Here is a 21966-nt window from a genome sequence, read left to right on the forward strand (position 1 = left end):
GCCAGCACCCCGAGCACAGATGATGACTGTGTCATTGCTACCACAAAGACGTTATTCATGGGAAAGGATCGGGGGCCATGTTGTGATGGATGAAGTATGTGACTGTCATGAATACACCCTGGCTACTGACCACTATTAAACTGAGTCACCAAGTGAAAGAGCAGAAACTAACTGGTGTTTGCACTGGGAACTGGCATCCAATAGTCTGGGTGTCAGAACCAGATATAGCAAAGAAGAAAAACTCTGGTCCTTTGGTATTCTCTGACTGTAATTTATTTGTCATCACATGCATATATATACCTATAAAAACATATACTGGGAGATAAATGGTCTTGGCATCATAAGAAACGGTCCTGTTGCTGAGTGAGCTTGTTACTGTGAGTAGAAGTAAGCCAATCAAAAAAGAAGGTGATGCTTCCTCCAAATCCCATGCAGCTACCTAGTAAATGCTGCCCAGGGAGCCAAATTTCATACAATTTCCCTCAGTGAAGCTTGTATCTTCATAAACACCAAGCTGGCAGTCATTCATTTCCAGGCACGTAGTCACTGTGGGCTCATGGGGACTTCTTCCACGGAAAGCTTCTTCAGCAGCAGATCTTTGTGATATTGACTGTAAATGTAGAAAAAAGGTGCAAAATAATGTGAACTGCCCAGGGGGCATGGATCAGTACCACATTTGTAAGGTCAGGTATTGCCACACTACAGACCCAGCCAGTTACCAGACAGAAGAAAAGCATGTCTTGGTACCACCATCCCAGCTGCTGGGGAATGACGTGGTGGTTTGATGGGTTTTGTGTTCCGCTGGGTTTTGAGTGCACAGTCACGTCAAGGATGGTATTCTAGGATGGATGCTGAGGTAAATTGCTTAATTGCTGTTTATTTAAGCTGATTGCAGGCCTCCCAAATGATATTTACTTTTAAAACATTTAAACATATCGTTACGTCTGTAATAAGTTATTCTGCTGCTAGAATGTATGGGAAGGAGGTAGTAAAGGCAAAACCATAGCAAAGTAATTTCTGGAGGTTCATGCTGAAAGCAGAAATGGGCACAGTGCACATTTTCAGACCATAAAACTGATATTTTGTGCTTGGGAACAAAGATATTTGAACAGATAGTGGCAATACAGAACTGTCACAAAACAGGAAGCACCACGCTGAGGCTATAGGTAAGAGTTTTGTGCAGAAGACACAGATGGGTTGCTGCACTTGGTGCTGGGAAAGCCTCAGATGGAGGACGATGTCCAGCTGTAATCATTATCTTTCCAGATAGATACAGACAAAACAGAGAGAGTTTAGAGGAAGCAACAAGGTTATGAACAACAAAATCTGACCTGTGAGTAAGAAATAAAAGTCCTGGGTTGTTTAATCTGGCAAAGAGAAGACATGGAGATAAAATTCTAGTATGCAAAAGTTTGTTGAAAAACAGGACAGAGAACAATTGTTCTTTGTGTCTGCTAGGGATGAACTGCATACTCACCTGATCACAGCTGACAAGGAAACTTCAGCTAGGAAATAGCTGGTTCTAGTTTTCAGACTGCCCAGCAACACGTTAACGTCGCTATGCAATGCTGAAGCAAGAACATGCTCAGACGTAACCTGTGTACCTTAAAAGTTTGATAGTTGTTGAAGATGAGTGCAAAGGTGCTTTTCTTTACTTATTTAGTTTGCTGGACCACAGAAAATTCTTTAAAAAACAGTTCTTACCAGCAGTCCAAAACTGACATATGAACATTTTTCAGTGAAGTTAAAAAAACAATTTATTTTCATTTGGCTTTTTTATTTTTTTCATGGAAGTTTGGCTGTTCTCAGAATTAAACCTGACAAAAAGTTCTTTTTGCAAAGTGAATGTGAAGGATTTGCCTCACTGATAATGAGGAACTAACCTTATATGATTCACCCATTAGGTAGGTATATATTTCTGATATAGTAATGGTCCATGTGGTTAATATAATGTTGGTATTACCATACTTTTCAGCAATCATAGCATCTCTATCTTGTATTAAGTTCATTAATTCCTTATTGTCTGTTCTATCCCATAGGTCATGTTTTGTAAAAGCTTTCCATTATCTAAGGCACAAGCAAAAAGCTAAAATGAAGGTTTAATGACTTCCTCAGTCATGGGCCTCAGTCATGAAATGCACGAGGCCATCATGCATTCCTCGAGCGCCTTTTATTTCAAGGGGTGTGTCAAGCATGCACAGGGATCCTGTTCAGGCCACCAGCCAGAAATATGGGCTTACAAAGTTTAGTAAGTGCTGTTTTGATCTCATTTCGGAAGCTCCCTTAGTGATTTCCATTGTCCAAACCCATCTTCATCTGTTTAGTTGTTAACAGTGGTATTTAATGAAACGCGAATAAATATGCTTGCAATAAAATCATGGTGATGTACAACCAGAGTGGATTTTGTTCCAGTTGTCTCTCCTGGAAACAAGCAGCACCGTACTGACATCAGTGAAAATGCTTTTAATTCTTTTCTTTTCCTTTTAAGCCCCATCCCATGGTAGCATCACTTTCTCTTTGACTTACTAACTGGAATCTGCTATTTCTGCCTACAGGGACCACAAGGATTTAGTCACAGTGAAGAGCTATGCTAATAATGGAGAACAAAACACTGGCAACTACATAAGGTATTCTGTTCTTGGTCTAAAACCGTATTTGCCTTAATTTGGTGAACTGATAGCTGTTTGAACCTGAATGTTTTTTAACTTATTAAAATGTAAAAGGTAATCTTTCAAATATATATATATATATATATTCTGTATTATTGAGATCCATGAGCTAAAGTTTAAGAAGGCAGCTTTTGCTAGCTCTTCTCTAAAGTTACTGTAACAGACAGTTGGAAACTCTAGCTCCACCACCTGAGACCTTCAAAATTAATCTGTTTACATTTCAATCCCAACCAATTAACATTTGCAGTATAGTCCGTATCTCCACGTGAAACTGATTAAGCATGTTTTGAATTTAAAAGCCCATGTGTGCTCACTCCTATTTGTCAGAGTTTGACACACAGGCACCTCTGCTGATTCCCGAACAAGACCAGGTATAACAGGACCAGGCCTACCATGTTTCATGTTGATTTTCTGCCAATGGTATTTTATTACACTTAATTTACACAATTAATTTTTTTTTTCATTTTACTGAGCTTCCTGTTAGTAACGTGACATTTTGTCAATGGTATATAATCTCAAGTTCTTTTGCAATATCGTGTGGTCCAATGCCAACTTTTTGTTTAAAAAGGGTGTGGAAGGATTTGGCCTATAAGAAAATGATGCTAAACATTAACTGTGATGTCATTTGAGCACCTGCCACATGAATAACCCCGGATACTCTCACAGATGCAGAGTAGAATGGAAACTTTTCCTTAATCACTTCCAGCAAGAATTCTGCCATAAAACCTCATGTGTCCTTTCTGTCTTTAGTTGCTAACTTCAGTAAGAGTTTTGTTCCTGTTTTATGGACCAAGGAAGAAAAATAATTTTTGGCTGATACTGAATACCTAATTACTAGAAACTGTATGCTCTGGACAAAGGCCAACTATGATAATTACATTTTGCCTTAGTCAGCTTCTAATTCATTTCATAAACTGTTTAATGTGGCTATCATTTTCCCATCTCCACTTGTGCTGTGTTGCTAGGTTCTCTTACAGCACCGTGATTCACCTCTGCGCAGCTGATCTTGCAGGTTTTCCTCTGAGCGTATAAAGCTTTAAAATGTTGTTACAAAATGTAAATTTTGCTTTAAAATATTGTGTTACAAAAATGAAAAATCAAGAAACCATGAAAGGAGATGTTTAATAGATGACTATGAATGTGCAGTAGATCTTGTTTAAAAGTTTATTTGTAATTACTCAGACATTCCGCCTTAGAATGACTGTTTATTTATATTAAAAAGTCAATGGCCATGAGTGTTTTGAGGTTTTGCCTGTGAATCACTGCATGATAAAATGAACAGAATTGTGACTTAATGGAGTACTTACTGTTAAGTTCTCTTACAATCTTGCTTGTGGAATAGACAAAACAAAGTGTTATAGCTCCACTGCTATTTTTTTTTGTAAAAAGGCTAGGCCTCAAGGCAAGGCCTCAGTGTGAAAATCTGTCTTTCCATCCAGTCATTATCACACACATTTACTATAAGTGTTCCTTTGTGTAAATCTGAGGGGAAGAACAAAATTTGCACCCAAACCTGCAAGTTTTGGGTTTCAATATGTTGCATCCCGTTCAAATAACAGGAAAACTGTTTTTTAAAGATGGAACTGATGAACTGAAAATATACTATGGAGAGCAGGGTAGAAATTTCTAACTACATCTCACCACATTCGGTCACTGGAGACAGGGCCGGGGAGCTCAAATGTCAAGAGACAGATCAGAAACAATTGCAATTCAATGTTTATTTTTTCTACATTTCACAGAAAATCAAAACTCCTGTAGTACAACCGCCCTCTTTGAAAGTAGCTTCCAACCTCAGGTGTTCTGGACAGAGGAGTTGTTGAAATTAATGTCAGCCAAGTGAGTGCACTAAGAGGAGTCTCTCTTACTCTGTCAATGACATGAAGGGAGGTGGCCCCCATTCAAGATGGAGCCTGATTCACTTTAAATGCTGAGAAGTAGGAGCCATCTTACAAGAGAACCTTTTCTTGTGGGGATAATGGCCACTTGAAACCAATGCAGTTACTTCTGAAAAGTAACTTTTAATGCTACGTTATTCCTAAGGAAAATGCAGTATTATGAAATTACAGAACCATCTTTAATTTCATCATTAATGTATTTTCTTGATAAACTATTCATTACTTTCATTATATTCCACAAAAAAGGAATCAGGGAAAAAAAAAAAGCCTCAAGAAATAGTCATGCTCAGGTGAATATGGAGTAGTAGAAAACTGATCTGTGCTTCTATATCTGAGTGAGAGTTTACACATTTGGTTTATGTGTGCAGAGATATAGGTACATGTAGAAGGGACTGTAGAAGAAACTGGTAGAACTGCAAGACAGTTGTGTACAGATTAAGACTCAGGGAAGAACAGAGAAGCACAAAAGGAAGCTGACAAATGGGCAGCAGAACTGAGCTTGGCTAGACACTTGTGCTACTCTGGCAATACCAAGTATTTCTGAAAAGTATTTGATCATTCAATATGTGCTGGCTGCTTGAAGATGCTCTGGAGTAAATCAAACTAAATATAATGTTTTTTCATAACTCTAAAGTTACAGCATGAGATGGCAGAGACTAAAGTCATTTTCATGCTCACACACTGTATTTTCCATATCTTTAATGTGCTAGATTTTCATTAACGTTAATTCTGAGTTTCCTAAGTTTATCATGTTTAGCTCAGGAATAATAACATCACTAAAGTCATCTGGAAAAAATTGTCTGGATTTTCCTCTACATTATAAAATTCATTTTCAAGTAGTTTTGTCAGGGAATATAATTCCCAGTATTGGTTGAAACAGTTTTGGCGGAAAATTAGATTTTTATTAAATGCACATTTTTAAATAAAAAGCCTGCTTTCTGGGGAAAACCTTGTTTTCTTTTAAATTAACCAATTAAATACTCAGAACTAGTCTTTTAGCCAAAAGCTGAAAAGCTTCACTTTAGAAATGCTTCCCTTTCCCATGGGAGTTGTAGCTCAAACGCTTTATTGTCCTCTATTAGGACTTGCTCTCTCTCAAATGAGACAGCAACTCCAGGGATACACTGCAGGCAATCAGCAAGAGAGGCGACTGACAGACATAGTCACAAGCCAAAACTGCAGCATGACTTACAGCTCACAGGACCCATCACGATGACATTTTCTAGACTTAAACTTTTGGAACTCTTAGGGAATAGCTGCAAATGTGACTTCCTCATGTGTTCCAAGATTCAACACATTCTGTAATACAAAATTTCCAAGAGCAGTGAAGAAAAAAATAAAAAAGTCAGCTTCTGTCCCTTCTTGCTCTTACAAACTACTATTATTCAGCTATCTGAATATGGAAACTATAAAAGGTTTTGTTGTGGTGCGTGTTTGGCACCTGGCACTATTGGTCCCACTACCAACCAGAACGTCCAGCTGACGCTTAAATCATTTTCTACCTGGTGTCTGTAAGTTTGTTTGCATGAAACTAGAATGTATATAGCCCTTAACAATATTGTAAAAGAAAGTTCATCCACAAAATGCCCATCAGCATGCTTGGTAAGTAGCCTTATCTCCATTTACAATAATCTTACACTCTCTCCCATTCAACATATGGTTTCATTTTGAAAGAGCAGACTTACAGTAAACTGTATCATCAGTAGACTGATAAATGTTATAATTCATAACAGCACATCTGTTTGATGAAGATTTCCCATACTTAGTGAATGTTTAATGGTTTTCTAAAATACTAACTTTATTTATACATTTTGACATTGAGTAATATATACAGCAAGAGAAATGATGATTCTTGCCCATTCCCCCCGGAATTTTAGGTTTTCATTTATTTTACAAGTACATGCTGGTGTTTGGATATCTAATAGAGACGCTAAGCTCAAGATCCTTTGTACTTAAGAGGCAAATAGGATCTTAATTCTACCTCCTGTAGGCATATGCCTACAGGAAATGCTGTGTTTGGGGCTGTTCCAGACTCTTGGGAAACAAACAATTGCCTGTGTATCTGCCATTGTTGCTGGTTTTGGCCATGTGTCCATAAGGGCACTGAAGGGTTTTTGTCTTTTATGTCCATGAATAAAAAGTTTAACCACTAATAGTGGAGTCATCTGGATATCCAGATGTGATAGAATAACAGTTTCTCCCTCAAGTGACAAGTGAATGCTATATCCCTCTCTGATGTCATACTTCAAGATGATGAAGTGCTGGAATGACGAGGGAAAGCAAGGTACCTGGAAACACCTCATTTTCCCAAGTGACATTGGCATTTTCCTTTTCTGACTGACTGATATGAAAGCTGCTTTAATAACACACTTTGACTTTCCTTACTTCAATTCAGTCTAGACAGAGCTGCAGCTGTTTCTCAAGAGAAAACTGCTCATTTCTTACGTGTATGAGCCCTTATATTGCCTCCTGCTTAGTGTGTCATCCATGATCAAGATTCAGAATTTCACCTGCAGTAGCTGATGACTGCTCTACAATTCACAACAAAGTATATAGAATCATAGAATCATAGGCTATCCTGAGTTGGAAGGGACCCACAAGGATCATTAAGTCCAAGTCCTGGCTCCACACAGGACCACCCAAAAATCAGACCATATGTCTGACAGTGTTGTCCAAATGCTTCTTGAACTCTGTCTGGCTCGGTGCCATGACTACTTTCCTGGGGAGCCTGTTCCAGTGCCCGACCACCCTCTCAGTGAAGAACCTTTTCCGAGCACCCAGCCTGACCCTCCCCTGTCCCAGCTCCATGCCATTCCCTCGGGTCCTGTCGCTATCCCCAGAGAGCAGAGCTCAGCGCCTGCCCCTCCGCTCCCCTCATGAGGGAGCTGCAGGCTGCCATGAGGCCTTCCCCCAGACTCCTCTTCTCTGGGCTGAACAAACCAAGGGACCCTCAGCTGCTTCTCATTTGTCTTGCCCTCCAGACCCTCACCATCTTCATAGTTCTCCTTTGGATGCTCTCTAAAAGTTTTATGCACTTCTTATATTGTAGTACCCCAAACTACTCACAGTACTCAAGGTGAGGCTGCACCAGTGCAGGGTATAGTGGGACAATCATTTCCCTTGACCAACTAGCAAGGCCATGCTTGATGCACCCCAGAATATGATTAGCTCTTTTAGCTGCCAGGGCACACTTGACTCATGTTCAACTTCTCATCAACCAGATAAAATTAATTATCAACACAGTTAAATATAGCTCTAATCAGCCAGAAGCTCAGTGTCTCAAATATTACGTAGGAAATGGGCAGATATTGCTGCTGACAAGGCAGCAACATATACGACCTGTATTATACTGAAGTGAGAAGATACTCCTCTAAGAAGACTGTGTGGGAAGGCCTAGTCTGGAAATGGGCTGAAACATGTCTACTGTGTAACATGTTTATGTAAGTCAGCAGGAAAAAAACTGTTCAGTATGCAGAGCTGATCCTGCAGCCCCTGCTCAATGTGCTAACTCAAAGCAACAGTTCAAATCCAAGTCTGGTGCTACTGAAAAGATATGATCCAGGAAACAACCCAATCATCAACAAACTAAAATCTGTAGGCAATTAGGCTTTGACTGCCTTTTGAAGGACAACATGAGTAGCGAATTCCTCATCAGAGGAAGCAGGTTGGCCTGGGATACAAACTCCTGGAATACACATCTCTTAGAATGACCAACAGTGGAAATCAGCAATGACTGCTGACTTTGAAACCTGCAGGGAAAAAGGTAAACAACCCACTGAGATGCAGAGGTCAAGTGCACCCTCCTAGTGTTATTATTTTCGGCTGGCTAAAGATTTAGGAAGCTGACACAATTGGTTTGTATTTCCATGATTTGCTTTGCAATCATGTGATAGTACTTCTCTTTTCCTTTCTTTTTCTTTCTGATTTTTTTTCCAGTAGACTTCGCAGTAGTTCATAGATTCTGTATCAGATTGGGCATCAAAACTGGTATACAGCTGAATAAATGAGCAGAAGCTTGGTACAGAGCAGTGACTTTATTAAGTTCCTCTCTGTTTTTCACTTTGCAATGCACAATGAAAACCAGTGTCAAAAGGACTAGCAATTTAATAGGACCTTGTAAAAAGAACACATGAATGAATAGGTCTTTGTGAACTGAGTAAATTTGAATAACTTCGTTTTTTTCTTACACTAGGATCTTTCACTTGTTCCACTTGGCAGTTCATGACTCCTTTGGCCACTGACAGCTGGATCCTGGTTCCTCATTAGATGTATACCCAAACTTCTCTCTTGAAGTTTAGCCAGAGGATCAGACATCCAAGGAAGCAGGATCAGTCTTGTCATAGTCATTTCTTGCAGCAATAGTGTCTCTAGTTGACCAACATTTAAGCTTTCTCATAGCCGTTCTTTCTTGTTCAGTTGCCACCTGTTTAACCTGTAACCACTGCAAGTGTTTTGCTTGTAAAAGTGAGGGGCTTATAGCCTTTGTGCCAGTAGTCATCCTAACAGTCTAGCCCCATCAAATCTTTTTAGCAAGATAAGTAGCCCTATTGAGACTAATGCCCATATTCATACTCTGGAAATACATTCTACATGTTTATAAAAGCCAAGTTATATGCATGTTGCCTTTGAGGACTAATAGCACAGTTCTGTAAGACCATGCCATGAGAAACAAAAGAGAAACATTTTGGCCACTGAATTATAGCTCAAGTTGGTAAGATAGGGATCTTTTGAACAGTGTATGAGGTACAGATCCATTACAGAATTCCTAAACATTCCCAGAGTGAGCAAATATGAAGTGAATAGTTAAATTTGCCTTCCTTTTTTTTATTTTATTTTTTTTATTTTCATGGGTTTCCATCAAAAACATTTGCTTAAAATTTGGAACGTTTCTTAAAAGTTTTGCAGATCCATATGTGTGTTTTGTGCTTTTGCTGTCTTCATAGTCTTGGATTTCAACATCAATTGTTCCCATAGTTATCTTCAACACTGTTCTCTAAATACAGTCTGATGTCGCCTGAAGTGTGTTTTGATATACTGGCTTTAGTTGAGAGGTAGATATGTATTGTTTTGTTTTGTATTTGTCTTTTAGTTTGTCAGCACTTAAGTAAATGTGCTGAGACTGTAGCTTATTAACCACATTACATCATAGACAATCATAACTGTTTTTTACTTTATATTACCCAACTCTGTTTATTTCTGTTGTTTACAAGCACACTAAGCAGGCACCATCTTTTCACTACATAGATGTGATTATGTTGAGAAAGTCCTGATTCACTTCTGAAATATTAGTATGTAATGCAAAACTAACATTAAAACAAACAAACAAACCTGCATTTATTATTTAAACTCCTGGTCAGGAATTCCATTTAAGCATTGATCTTAAATACTGAAGTGGAACTAATTAAAACCCTGCTTGTCCTTAAGATGTCTTTTTTGCCATTAAGTGTGGATAATGACATGCTAGTCGTTCAGTTCAGTGGCCAAACTAAACAAATGGAGAACAATTTTGGTTTGGGTAGAAATGAAAACATTTTATTCAACCCAAAACAAAAGGGCTTATTTTGATTTCTTGTTATGCATCAACTGGAAAATCAAATTTAAAATGAAAACGTAATTTTTTAAACTAAACCCTTGCCCAGACATTGCAACTAAATGTTACAGCAACAACATACATTGACCCTTCCATATTATTTTCATGTTGAGAAAATTTTATTATTGAATTGAATCTGACTTTGCCAGTAATTTTTGAATTCTGAAAGCATGTTTTTGAGAAAATCTAGCATCTGGTTAAAATATGAGGCTCCCTTGTCTGCTGTGAATATGGATCAACACATTTTCTTTTTCTCTTGAGGAACATTGGATTTTAAGAGAGGAAAAGCCATTCAATTTTCCTCGTTGTGCTAACAGGAACTCCCTGGAGTTCTATTTATTGTCTTCTGTTGAGGGGATTATTTTTAACTTCAGTTTTGACTGTGGTGCCCAGCCGGTCTGCACATTCACGTCCACGCAGCTCCTTCTGCTCCAAGGCAGCTCTGCCAGGTTCAACAGCCACGTCCTGGCCGCCACCTCACCCGCTCCGCCACACCGGCCTGGGAGGCAGATGAGGTTCAGGGCAGGCTGTCCTCGGTGTTAAAACGCATGGCAACTATTGGCTCTGCCAATTTAACGGAGTGAACTGCCCTGACCTGGACTCTTTCGCACCCTTAAAAGCAATGAACTGTCAGCTAATGACACATCTGTTCGGGTAGTGGTTGTTATTTCTGCTGTGGTGCATGGGCCCCTGCCACACCGCCCTCCCGCACAATATGGCGCCTGCCCCACGCAGGCGTGTGAAAGCTGCACGCTTCCCTCGCTGTCCTCCGCAGAAAATCATAGTCTTGATCTCTTCTGCCACACAGTGGCTACAGTGGAGAACAGTCAGAAAACCATATGGGAGCCCCTGGCTAAATAGGGAGATGGGAAAGGAGAGTTCCACACCCCCCCCACTCCCCATCACAATTTTAGTCAGTCTGAAGCACGCCGAACAGCCCCATTCCTCAGCTCTGGCTCCGTCCCTGTGCCTGGGTCCATGCTCGCACACCAGCACACCCCCAAGCCCTCTCCCAGGCTCTTCACAAGCTCTACAGCTGTTCCTTCCTTTTTAGGGGGGAAAAAATCAGTAAGGGAGTAGTGGGTTTTTATCTGGTAAATGGATCATTTGAAAACTGGGCAAGAGCCATGCTGCAATCTGTGGTGCTCTGTGCAGCCAGCACAGCTGTGGTGATGTCCCCATGCTAACATGGTTGTGAGGTGAGAGGACCAGATATCACCACCAAAAAGCACAGCACATCAGGACTGCTTGACCCACCATCATGCTGATGGGTTGTGTTGTGAGTTTCCCTGCGGCCTGTGGAGAGGCCCTTGGTGGAGCAGGTGGATGTGGCCTGGAGGAGGCTGCGGCCCATGGAGAGCCCCCGCAGGAGCAGGCCCTGGGCCAGAGCTGCAGCCCGTGGAGAGGAGCCCACGCAGGAGCAGGGGGCCTCGGGGGAGCTGCAGCCCATGGGGGACCCGTGCGGGAGCAGTTTGCTCCTGGGGGATGGACCCCGTGGTATGGACCCATGTTGGGGCAGTTCTTGAAGAGCTGCTGCCTGTGAGAAGCCCATGCAGGCTCAGTTCGGGAAGGACGGCATCCCGTGGGAGAGACCCCACATGGAGCAGGGGCAGAGAGTGACTGTGAAGGAGCGGCGGAGATGAAGTGTTAGGGACTGACCACAGCCCCCATTCCCTGTTCCCCTGCGCCAGTCAGGGGGAGGACGTAGAAGAGGGCGAATACAGGGAAGGTGTTTGTAGTTTGCTTTTAGTTTCTCACTGCTCTAGCTTGTTAGTAATAGGTAATAAATTACATTAATCTTCCTATGCAGAGTCTGTTTTGCCCATGATGATAATTGTTGAGTGATCTCCCTGTCCTTTTCTAAACCCTTGAGCCCTTTGCATTGTATTTTCTCCACCTTTCCCTTGAGGAGGGGGAGTGAGAGAGTGGTTGTGGTGGAGCTCATCTGCCCAGCTGAGTAAAATCACCACACTAGAATCTTTGCAAAGGAGCTCACTGAAGTAAGAAGCCACCTGATGTATTTGTCTGGTGATCTGGAAATACAGAGGTTTTACCACAGCTCCAACCCATGTCAAAATGGACAGAGATTGGCAAGTATTTCTCTTTACCAGCCATACTTACATCCTAAAAGGGACACACAGAGAGACTGCATTAGGCTAGATCAGATTTACCACTAATGGTCAAGAAAGTTGTGAAAACAATGTTTTGCCTTCCACCCCATTGCTGATAATACTTGGCAGAAATTCTGATCTTCCCTGAAAAAGAGCTCTCTCCTTTTAAGGTTACAAAATGTACAGTCAGGATAGTATTGCTTTTCATTTGTACTGTCCAAGAACAGTTCAGTTTAAAAATAGGGCTTGGTTGTGCCATTTTCCTTGCTGAAAAAATTGAGTTTCTGTGTTATTTGAAAAGGAGAAATAGCAGCCCTGTGCAGCTTCCAACAATTCACACACACATGAGCAGAAGGGCTGGTTTGTGGGTTGACTGGTTGACATTTCTCTCCATCCTTCTAGGATCCAGATTGACAAGAGAAACACTTCTAATCATTTTTATCCTTGCAATCAACATGCAGAACCTAAGAGACCCTCTCTTCAATTATTACTCCCTGCGTATTATCATTTATATAGATATTACTGAGAGATCTGATTCATTTCCCTTTGAATCCAATGGCAAATTCTCCTCTGACTGACCCAGCAGTCACAGATGAGGGGCAGTCAGGGATAGGCCTCTGTTCTGCCAACTTTCAGCCAAAGACACACAGAAGAGGCAGTACCTCTCCCAGAGACCTTCCAATCTAAGATAAAAGATAATAATAGTCCATTATTTCCTGCTGTTCCTAACAAACAATTTAAGGGTTCATAAATTTCAAAGACTTCACTGCAAAAAAATCCTGCCGTTTTAACATAACTGTCCCAATGTAGTTCGTCTGGGACATCCTGAAAGTTTTCTCTCCCCCATCTAACGACTGACATTCCAGCATTTGTTGAGAGGCATATTAGCACTAGAATGAACTTTGGAAAAAAAATCATTTTAAGTCTACGCACTCAGCCAAGCACTTTCTGTGTTGCCTCTGCTAATTCTGGAGCTAAGTGTATTTGAACAGAAATGTATCTCCTTAACCTTTGTTTGGCTGAGTCTACAGTGATCCTGTGTTCTATGTTTGCAAAATGAGATTTGCTGCTACAGATTTACTGCAGGGTCAAGTATGATGAAAAACTATGTTGAGAGAAAGCCAAAGCCTTCTTTAAACACAGATGTCTTAAATATTACAGATGTCTTCCATGTTTAGCAAAAAGGGTAGGGGGCTGGACTGTTGATGGGTTTGATGATGAGCGATCAGTCTTTCACTGTTAGACCATCAGTCCCAAACAAACACAGAATGGTGAGACTTACCAATTACATGTTTGTATCTGATTATATAAATATACTTGCTGACTGTTGTCCATTTCACAGAGAACAAATGTGCATTTCTTAAAAACCTACCACAACATGAGAGCTCATTGCTTTACCACAGATGCCAACCAGTATGAAGCCTTTTTTCTTCCTTCAGCAGTAGGTCCTTTAGATTAGGATGGGGGAGGAAGCATATGTTGTTCTTATGCTGCGCCTCTTTGCTGCTGAAGAGCTCAGGCCTCAAGAATGTAAAGAAAGCACCTAGCAGTAGCAAAACATTTGGAAAATAAAAGGCAAAACTTCATTTTAGAAACTTATGGAGATTAGACTGAGGACACCACTGACCTTTAGATATTCTGTGATGGGAAGCAAGTGTACTATTTACAGTAAGTATTTGGAAAGCTCTCACAACTTCCTTGAGACTAAGAGAAATAGACTTAGCAGTATGGACTGCACTATGACCTTTTCTAACCTTCCCAGTGATTTTTTTTTTTTTTGCATAATTGACTATCTGATGAGAACTGAACTTAACAGAACAATATTATACCAAGTGATTTCTTTCATTTGAATTTAAATTCTCTAACATAAAACCTTCTTTTATTTCTTTTTTTTTCCTCTTTAATTATTCTTTTCCATTATTTTCCTTAATCATCCTTAGTAATTACAACTTTCCATTGCTTATTTTAATTACCTTATTTCACTGACCTATCTTTGCTTCTGCCCTGCAATGTGTGGCAACTATTGCTGTCCTACACTGCTAGCTTGCTGGTATCATGCTGACAACAGTGTCTTATTTCTAAGAGACTGACCCAAAAGCTTCTGTAATACATAGAAATCTTTGTATATATTAGGATGCTCTTTGGGTCAATGTTGGATATCAGAAATTTAAATTCTGAAATCAGAAGTCCTTTCTTGGCTATGTCAGTGACATATTTAGGTGAGTTAGGGACAATAGCTTTCACCACCGTATCTTATTTTCACCATCTGCTGTGTGACCGTGCCTGTTTGCATCTCAGGCATGTTGGAACTCATCTTGCTGGCATTTGTAAACAACTTTAATATATTTCCAAGTGCAAAAAAAAATATTAATATTTCTGTGAGCTGAGAGCATTGTTGCTCTAATTAATATATTGTGAAAGTTTGACTGTACAAGACTTGTTGCTGTTGTCACTTTCACTGTTATATTGACTTAAGGGGCTGTTCTGATGTTTTATAAATATATATATTTGTATGTGGGTATACATTAATATGCACAGGGCTTATACAGGCTATGCAGGGCAGTAGAGTTGCTAGAAAAAAAAAAAAAAGCAGTACAGGTTTTATTCAGTCAGTCAGCTTCTGCTTCCACCTGATGAACATCTTCATTCTGCAGCTTGTTCCACTGGACATTTACCAGGAATGACCAATCATCTCCTGGGTTAACTGCCCTTTATTTGAAGCGTCCTCCTGTGACGTTTGGTGAGGTAGAGGAAACATTTAGATATGCTGATACCATCACTTATGAATAAGCCTTTACTATGTTTTTGCCTTTGGCCAGCTCATAAAACTGCTTACAGTCATGTCCGCAGTATATTGCTGCACAGCTATTTCTGGCACAGTAACTTGCATCCACGTTTATCTCTGTGTGCTCTGCAAGAGAGGGGAGAAAATGAGAAGCAGAGCTGCATGATCAGCTCATAAACTGATCTCCCAGACTGATGCTGCGGTCTTTACTCGCTGTGTATAGAAGGATAAATACCGATACTTATGAAAGAAGTGACATCTTTAAAAAACACAAGCATTAGCTATCATAACTTTTTTTTTTTTTTTTGCCACGCCCAGTCTAGAATATAAGAAATCTGTCCTACACAGGTCAGATGAAATAATGTAGCTCGTGCCAATTAACTGTGTGATCAGATGATTGCAAACAGATGTGTAAGGGCTGTTTCAGCTGCTCCTAACCCCTTCATTCATGCATAGTAGCTGGCTGCGTGCGCTCTTTTGATTGTTTGCAGGGTGAAGTGAAAGGTGCTAATCCCCCTGCAGACAGAGGTCGTGTTAGGCAGCTCTGGCCGTCAAGCTTTTTAAACTGCTGAGGGGAAGACACTGACTGCTGCTGCTGGGCTACACAGGGTCAGAACTGCAGTGCAGGTGAGTGAGTTCAAGCTCCCTAGCAGCTGAAGCTGTTGAGACAAGATTGCTGTCTGGGTGGGGTAACAGGAGGCAGAGCCTACAGGTCAGGAGGCTTGGGGAGAGCTGGGAAGGGCTCAAGGGCTTTTGGGTCAGCAAATAGTTGCCTCATGCTGGTGTTTGTTGCCCCAGCCATGGAGGTTTGCTGCTGGTCTAGGGGACTGTGGAGAAGGTGGTGGAGAGGGCTGACCGGTTATGGTGTGGAGAAAGAAATCAGCCTTCCTCTCTGCCTGTGTTGCAACTGCACTGGAAAGGAGGGGTAGTGCCTTAAATGCAGAGAGTAACAAAGCTGAAGTGACAGGGTGAGAAATGTAGATAAATGTGTACGTGAGGACTTACTACAGGAGACTGGGTATCAGAACTCATGTTTGTTCTGCACGTTCTTCCCTAGGCCTCCAAGAGCTTGATAAACAAAAGCTTTATTGATGCTTCCTGAGATGGATGTGGAGTATGTTACGAACAGCAAATAATTCGTCTGAAGTCACGCACGGTCTGTCAAACACTGACTGAATCCCCATTCCCACCTCCTGTCAGTTACTGCTTCTCAATCTCTCATCTCACTGTGAGTATGTAGCAATACAAGGCAGTGTTGTGTGGGGAATGGTGGTGGTAAAACAGCTGATTGACTTGATGATGGTCAATAAGGTGTCTGAGTGAAATTCAGAAGACCTCAATTCCAATAAATAGGTGTTGTGAAATACCCTTGTGTATCAGGCTTTTCCAGCAAGGTTTGATAGCAAGGGTGGCCTCTGTGAGAAAAGTGCAGTAGCTGTCCCATGTTAGATAACAGCCGGCTCCAAAAGGGACCCACCGCTGCCCGAAGATGCACCAATGAGAGATGCTGGTTGTGCCTCTGTGAGAGCACGTTTAAGAAAGGGGAAAAAAATGCTGTGCAACAGCAGCTGGGAGAGAGGGGTGAGAAAATGAGAGAAGCAGCCCTGCAGACCCTGAGGTCAGTGCAGCAGGAGGGCAGGAGGTGCCCCAGGCAAGCAGCAGCAGTTCCCCTGCGGCCTGTGGAGAGGCCCCTGGTGGAGCAGGCTGTCCCCCTGCAGCCCATGGGTCCCACATGGAGCAGGTCTCCATGCTGCAGCCCGTGGAGGAGCCCCTGGTGGAGCAGGTGGATGTGGCCTGGAGGAGGCTGCGGCCTGTGGAGAGGAAGAGAGAGATGAAGGAGCAGCAGAGACAAAGTGTTACAGACTGACTCCAACCCCCATTCCTTGTTCCTCTGTACCACTCAGGGGACAGATGTAGAAGAGCAGGGATGGGGGCAAGGTGTTTTTAGTTTGCTTTTAGTTTCTCACTGATCTAGTCTGTTAGTAGTATGCAATAAATTATATTAATCTCCTATGCTGAGTCTGTTTTGCCCATGATGATACTTGGTGGATGATCTCCCTGTCCTTATCTCAACCTTTGAACTCTCTGTCATTATATTTTCTCCCCTTTCCCTTTGAGGGGGAGTGAGAGAGCAGTTGTGGCAGAGTTTAGCTGCCCATCAGGGTGAAACCGTCATACCTCATTTTTTGTAGAGTTGATAGAAAGAAAAAGTCTGTTCTTATGGACTATTAACTCTGCAAAAGTTATCTTTGTTATAACAGATGGGATGACTGATTTTTTGATATCACAACAATTTTAAACATGTTTTTACTGTCCTCGGGAGTTGCATATATTAAAAAAGACAAGATTACCTTATTGAGTTTTCAGTTCAGTTTAATTTGTTGATTAAGTATGACAAATGATGGTTACAGAATCACTTCTGAGACAATTTAGCCTTCCTCTTCCAGCATTTAGTTTTATAAAACATTTTGGAACACTCTAGAGGTTAGTTATAACCTTCTTTGTAATAAAATGGTGGGTAATGTAACTTTTATGTAAACAGTTCATTCTCTTGCTTGCCCCAGTTTAATTCATCTCCTAATGGTCTCTAACTACACACATCCTTTTCAGTGGTGCCCAGTGACAGGACAAGAAGCCATGGGCATAAACAGAAACACAGGAGATTCTGTCTGAATATCAGGCAACGCTTCTTTACTGTGTGGGCGATGGAGCACTCATAGAGGGTGCCCAGAGAGGTTGTGGACTCCCCCTCTTTGGAGATACTCAGAAGTCGTTTGGACATGGTTCTAGGTGGCCTGGCTTGAGCAGGGCTAGTTGGACAATGTGACCTCCAGAGGTCCTGTCCAACCTTAACCAATCTCTGGTTCTGTAATATACAGTTTGGGATGTCTCTTCCAGAACTGGTGTGTTTGTTTGCTTATTTGTTTGCATTGTGTGGTGTTGGTTTTGTTTGTTTGTTTTTTGTCGTTTTTTTCCTGGAGTCCTTACTAATCTTGAGCTCCCAAATGAATTCCCAACTAATTGGAACCTGTGACTTCAAATTTGATCCTAAATGTTCTCCACTCATAAGTTTGTCTTAATGCATAAAAGATGTCACGTTGAGATTAAAGTTAACATATGCAAATTATGGTGCTCTTCAAGTTGTTTTCATGAGGATTATGACCTCTATGATCCTGGACGTGGCACAGCATATATGCTTTCAAGAACAGGGTGTATAAATAAATTGAACCAGTTATTCATCTACAACATGTTAAGTGTTTGACTAGTTTAATAATTGCAATGGAAGGATAGTAGAAGATTTCTCAAGTTATAACATGTATTTTTCCTTCCTTTTCAAAGCAAAACAGCTGATATATAGACAACATAAATGCAGAGGACAAGTGGGAAATGAGAGAGAAGTTTCCACCGATGTATAATTCTGCAGGGCTTGCTCTCACTTTAGATCGTGAACAGTACATGTTTTTACAACTTCCACCTCAAAATGAAACCATTTGATTAACATGAGTTATAAATTAATGGCAATGCTAACACAATTGTTTTACTAATTCTCTGTGTTCTCACAGAACCTGTGAGACCCATGCTCGTAATTAGAACCTATTATTACTACTTGATACCTTACTTGTCACTTACTCTTTCTATTTCATACCAAGCAGCTGGATTAGCTTTGCAATTATCTCAAAATTATAAGATAATACAAGAGAAACAGCTTCGATTACCATTTAATCCACTTTCTTTCCTGTATTCCTGATAGAGTATTTAGAAGTTCAGAGCTAAAGTAAGGAACTCAATGATAGCTGATGAAAGGTATGCTGAATAGGAGCAGATGGTGGCTGTTATACTAGAAAAGTGTGTTGCAGAATATGAAGTAGGGAGTGGGAAGTTGGAAGCAGACACTTCTGGGTGGAAATACTGAATCTCCCTTTGCCCAGAACAGAAGGAATGCTAAAAGCACTAAAGATTTCATGATCTTCTGTGTACAACATTTCAGTTGATTGGAGAAATTTAAATACAGAGCAAGCAAGAAATTCAAGTTTGGGTTGTCCAAGTAGCTCCCTAGAATTTCTGTGAACTTTGAACAGACCTGAAAACTGAGAACACCAGAATAAGGTGTCTAAATATCAAGAAATTTCTTCCATTTTGTCACAAAAATGTATAAAAATCTCTGAAATTTAATCTTAGCTCTGATACCTCTTCAAGATATTTCTTTAACTGAAGCTTGGCCACTTCACTGCTATGCTTATGCTTGTATCATTACTGCAATGCAGACATGCTCAGATAATGAATTTATTCTCCAAAGGGATGCTATACTGATGCAGTATAGCTGTTCTCATACAGAGATTATATTGGCATGGATCACCATTTGATTGGCACAAATGCATCCACACCAGTCTTTTACTGGTCTAATTATTTTTCCAACAGCTGTAGTTACCTGGCTAAATGTTGTATTTAGACCGAAGTGTCTGTGTGTTTGTTCAAGGACTGGAGAAGGTACCATAGTGTCAGTTTTATCAGCACAAACTGTTCAAAGAAAAGGGGATGGAGGGAGGAAGGAATTGAATGTAAATGCTCAAGAGCACATACCAGAGGAAGGTGAATTCTATCAGCTGAAGAAAGGTTCAATACACAGTCAGGGCTTAATGGTATGGATACAAAAATAGAAATGACCCCAAGGGTTCCGTGAACAAGCTGAGTCCTGCTGTATCCTTGGTGGCTTTGGCCAGAGGTAATCTAATGGAATTTGGGCTGAAAAAATTTGCCTCTAGCAGCTTTTACCTTTAGCCTTACACACAATAATTGTGCAGTGAAACAAGGGGAATTAGACCCATAATGGGAAAAGGGTGTTTTTAATATAACCTTTGCAGGAAAATTAAAGTCTCATTTAAATGCTGGCTTTCATTTCTAAAGCAAGGTGAAGTTGATGCAAGTACTTGGGATATTGATATCCCCAGGCAAAACATTACATGTAATAGTAGTAAGAATTTTAAAGTCATACTTCATATTCTTTGGATCTAATTGATAGCTTTCTTCAGATTCAGTTGACTTTCTGTAGCTGTAATACTCTCCAAAAATTAATGAACTTTCTTACCTGTTCTAAATACTGTTTTGTTATCACTAGCATATGCACATCTTTATCTACTTACTGTGTTATTATATCCGTTGTACAGGTGATTGGTTTTGCTCAACTTTCCTTAAAAATTAAACTTTAATTGTTTTTCCTCGGCTTTTCTTTATTTTTCCAGAGGTTTTGCTGGTAGGAATGCAGTTACCAAATGATGAACAAAAGCATTCATTGCTTACTATAGCAGAAATGACTGGACTTCAGTCTTTAGAAATTCATGTCCGCATTCACACTGGCATATATGATTTCAGACTCCTGGGTTTTGTCCTGTAACACCAGGTGTCTTTCAGCATCACTGCTGGTCCTGTTTATCTCTTATAAAATATCTATTTTTCATGTTATATTTCTTTTTGTGGATTGGCTTTAACTTTCCTAGAATAAATCATTTATTTATTTACTTATTCTAAGACATTTTGATGATTTCTCGGTGTTCATTTATGCTGGTCAACTCTCCTCATTTAGTGCCCAGCACTAATGTTTCCTGGCACTGTTGCAGAATTTCAAAGAAATCTGCCTGACACTAATCACTGTGATGTTACATTAAATGCCCTCACAATCTAAGCTGCTGACAATTTACTTCAGAGAAGTGGTTTTCTCAGTGTGTCTTCGTTGCTGTACCAATGTTGGTATACTGCTGTTGGGGTTAGGAGGCAAGGGACTAGAAACATAGTTAAGTTTCTAAAATCTTTACTGCTATACGAAAGTGCAGTTGATTTGGACTCCTGGATAGTAGTCTTCTGCCTGAACTACTGCTTGATAGAGCGACAGAAGCCATTTTGGGTAACACTCAGTATTTTGTATGGGTATCTAAACAGTTGGAATTCCAAACATTGTGGTTTGTCACCTTACCTACTTTGTACTTGTTACCTAGCTTTCACTTGATGCAGCCAAGGCATTTCCAGTAAATGTTTAGGATAAGGCACTAACATGTACTGTTAAATATCTAGGGGCATGACTTTGTGTATTCCTCATATTCAGCTAACTTCTAAGGTGAATTGATTATGTATGCATTTTTGTCTAGCCAGGTACTGTTGTCCTTGCTCAGTAATTAGTTATTACTGAGAAGTCTGATTAGCTTAGTGAAAAACGGCCCCTCTGTGAATAATCATTCTTCTGTGGTAGTCTGTAAGTTGGAAATATTTCATTAATATTCATTTCGTGTTCAAGCAGACATTGCCAATAGAGGAATGGCTCATAAAACTCAGTATGCCCTGTGGATTATGTGTATTTGCTACTGAAGGAATGTTGCTGGGTACTCTCAGAGGTAAGGAATAAGATGAGGCCTATTCCTGTGATGTGTTGAAAGCAGAAACTGAATTCAGCATACTATCCCCAGAGTCTCTCCATTTAAATCCATTCCCAACCACAGCAGATACAGGGTTTCAGGTTTGGCAGCTCTTAAGGTTAACTTTGCAATCTCCATAGTATTCTTTTTTTATGCAAATATGTGTAAAACATAATTTAAAGAACAAAACAGCTCTCTTCAGTTTTAAACAGACGCTTTTTGGCACAGTGTGTACTAATACTGCAACACAGACCTGTTCAATGAATTTAGGTTACCATGTTACAGGCATGGTCTTATATTTCCATGATGTTTCTTTTCTTAATAGCTTTGCTAATAAGTGTATTTTTCCTTTCATGCTAGAGATAAAGCTATTTAATCCATTTTCTTTCTTATATGCTCACTAGATCTGCAATGCTAATAAAAGTGACTGCTCCCATCTAATGGCAAATGTAAGAACAACAGAAAAATAAAAGTAAATGTAATTCTGCTTAGCATCAATAACTGTAGGTATG

General features: G+C 40.3%; 1 long non-coding RNA gene across 2 annotated transcripts; it reads left to right on the forward strand.

The window, feature by feature from the left end:
* Positions 1-2050: 2050 nt before the first annotated feature.
* On the forward strand, positions 2051-21447 carry LOC121071138. 2 transcript variants are annotated; one of them, XR_005820403.1, is made up of 5 exons: positions 2051-2248; positions 2556-2627; positions 15542-15677; positions 16108-16278; positions 21340-21447. It is a non-coding gene; the product is annotated as an uncharacterized LOC121071138 (long non-coding RNA). The 2 variants fall into 2 exon arrangements; XR_005820402.1 differs by lacking the exon at positions 21340-21447 and having other exon boundaries at positions 16108-16618.
* The last annotated feature ends 519 nt before the right edge of the window (positions 21448-21966 follow it).

This window comes from Cygnus olor, chromosome 5 (assembly GCF_009769625.2).
Source record: "Cygnus olor isolate bCygOlo1 chromosome 5, bCygOlo1.pri.v2, whole genome shotgun sequence".
Taxonomy (NCBI): Eukaryota; Metazoa; Chordata; class Aves; order Anseriformes; family Anatidae; genus Cygnus; species Cygnus olor.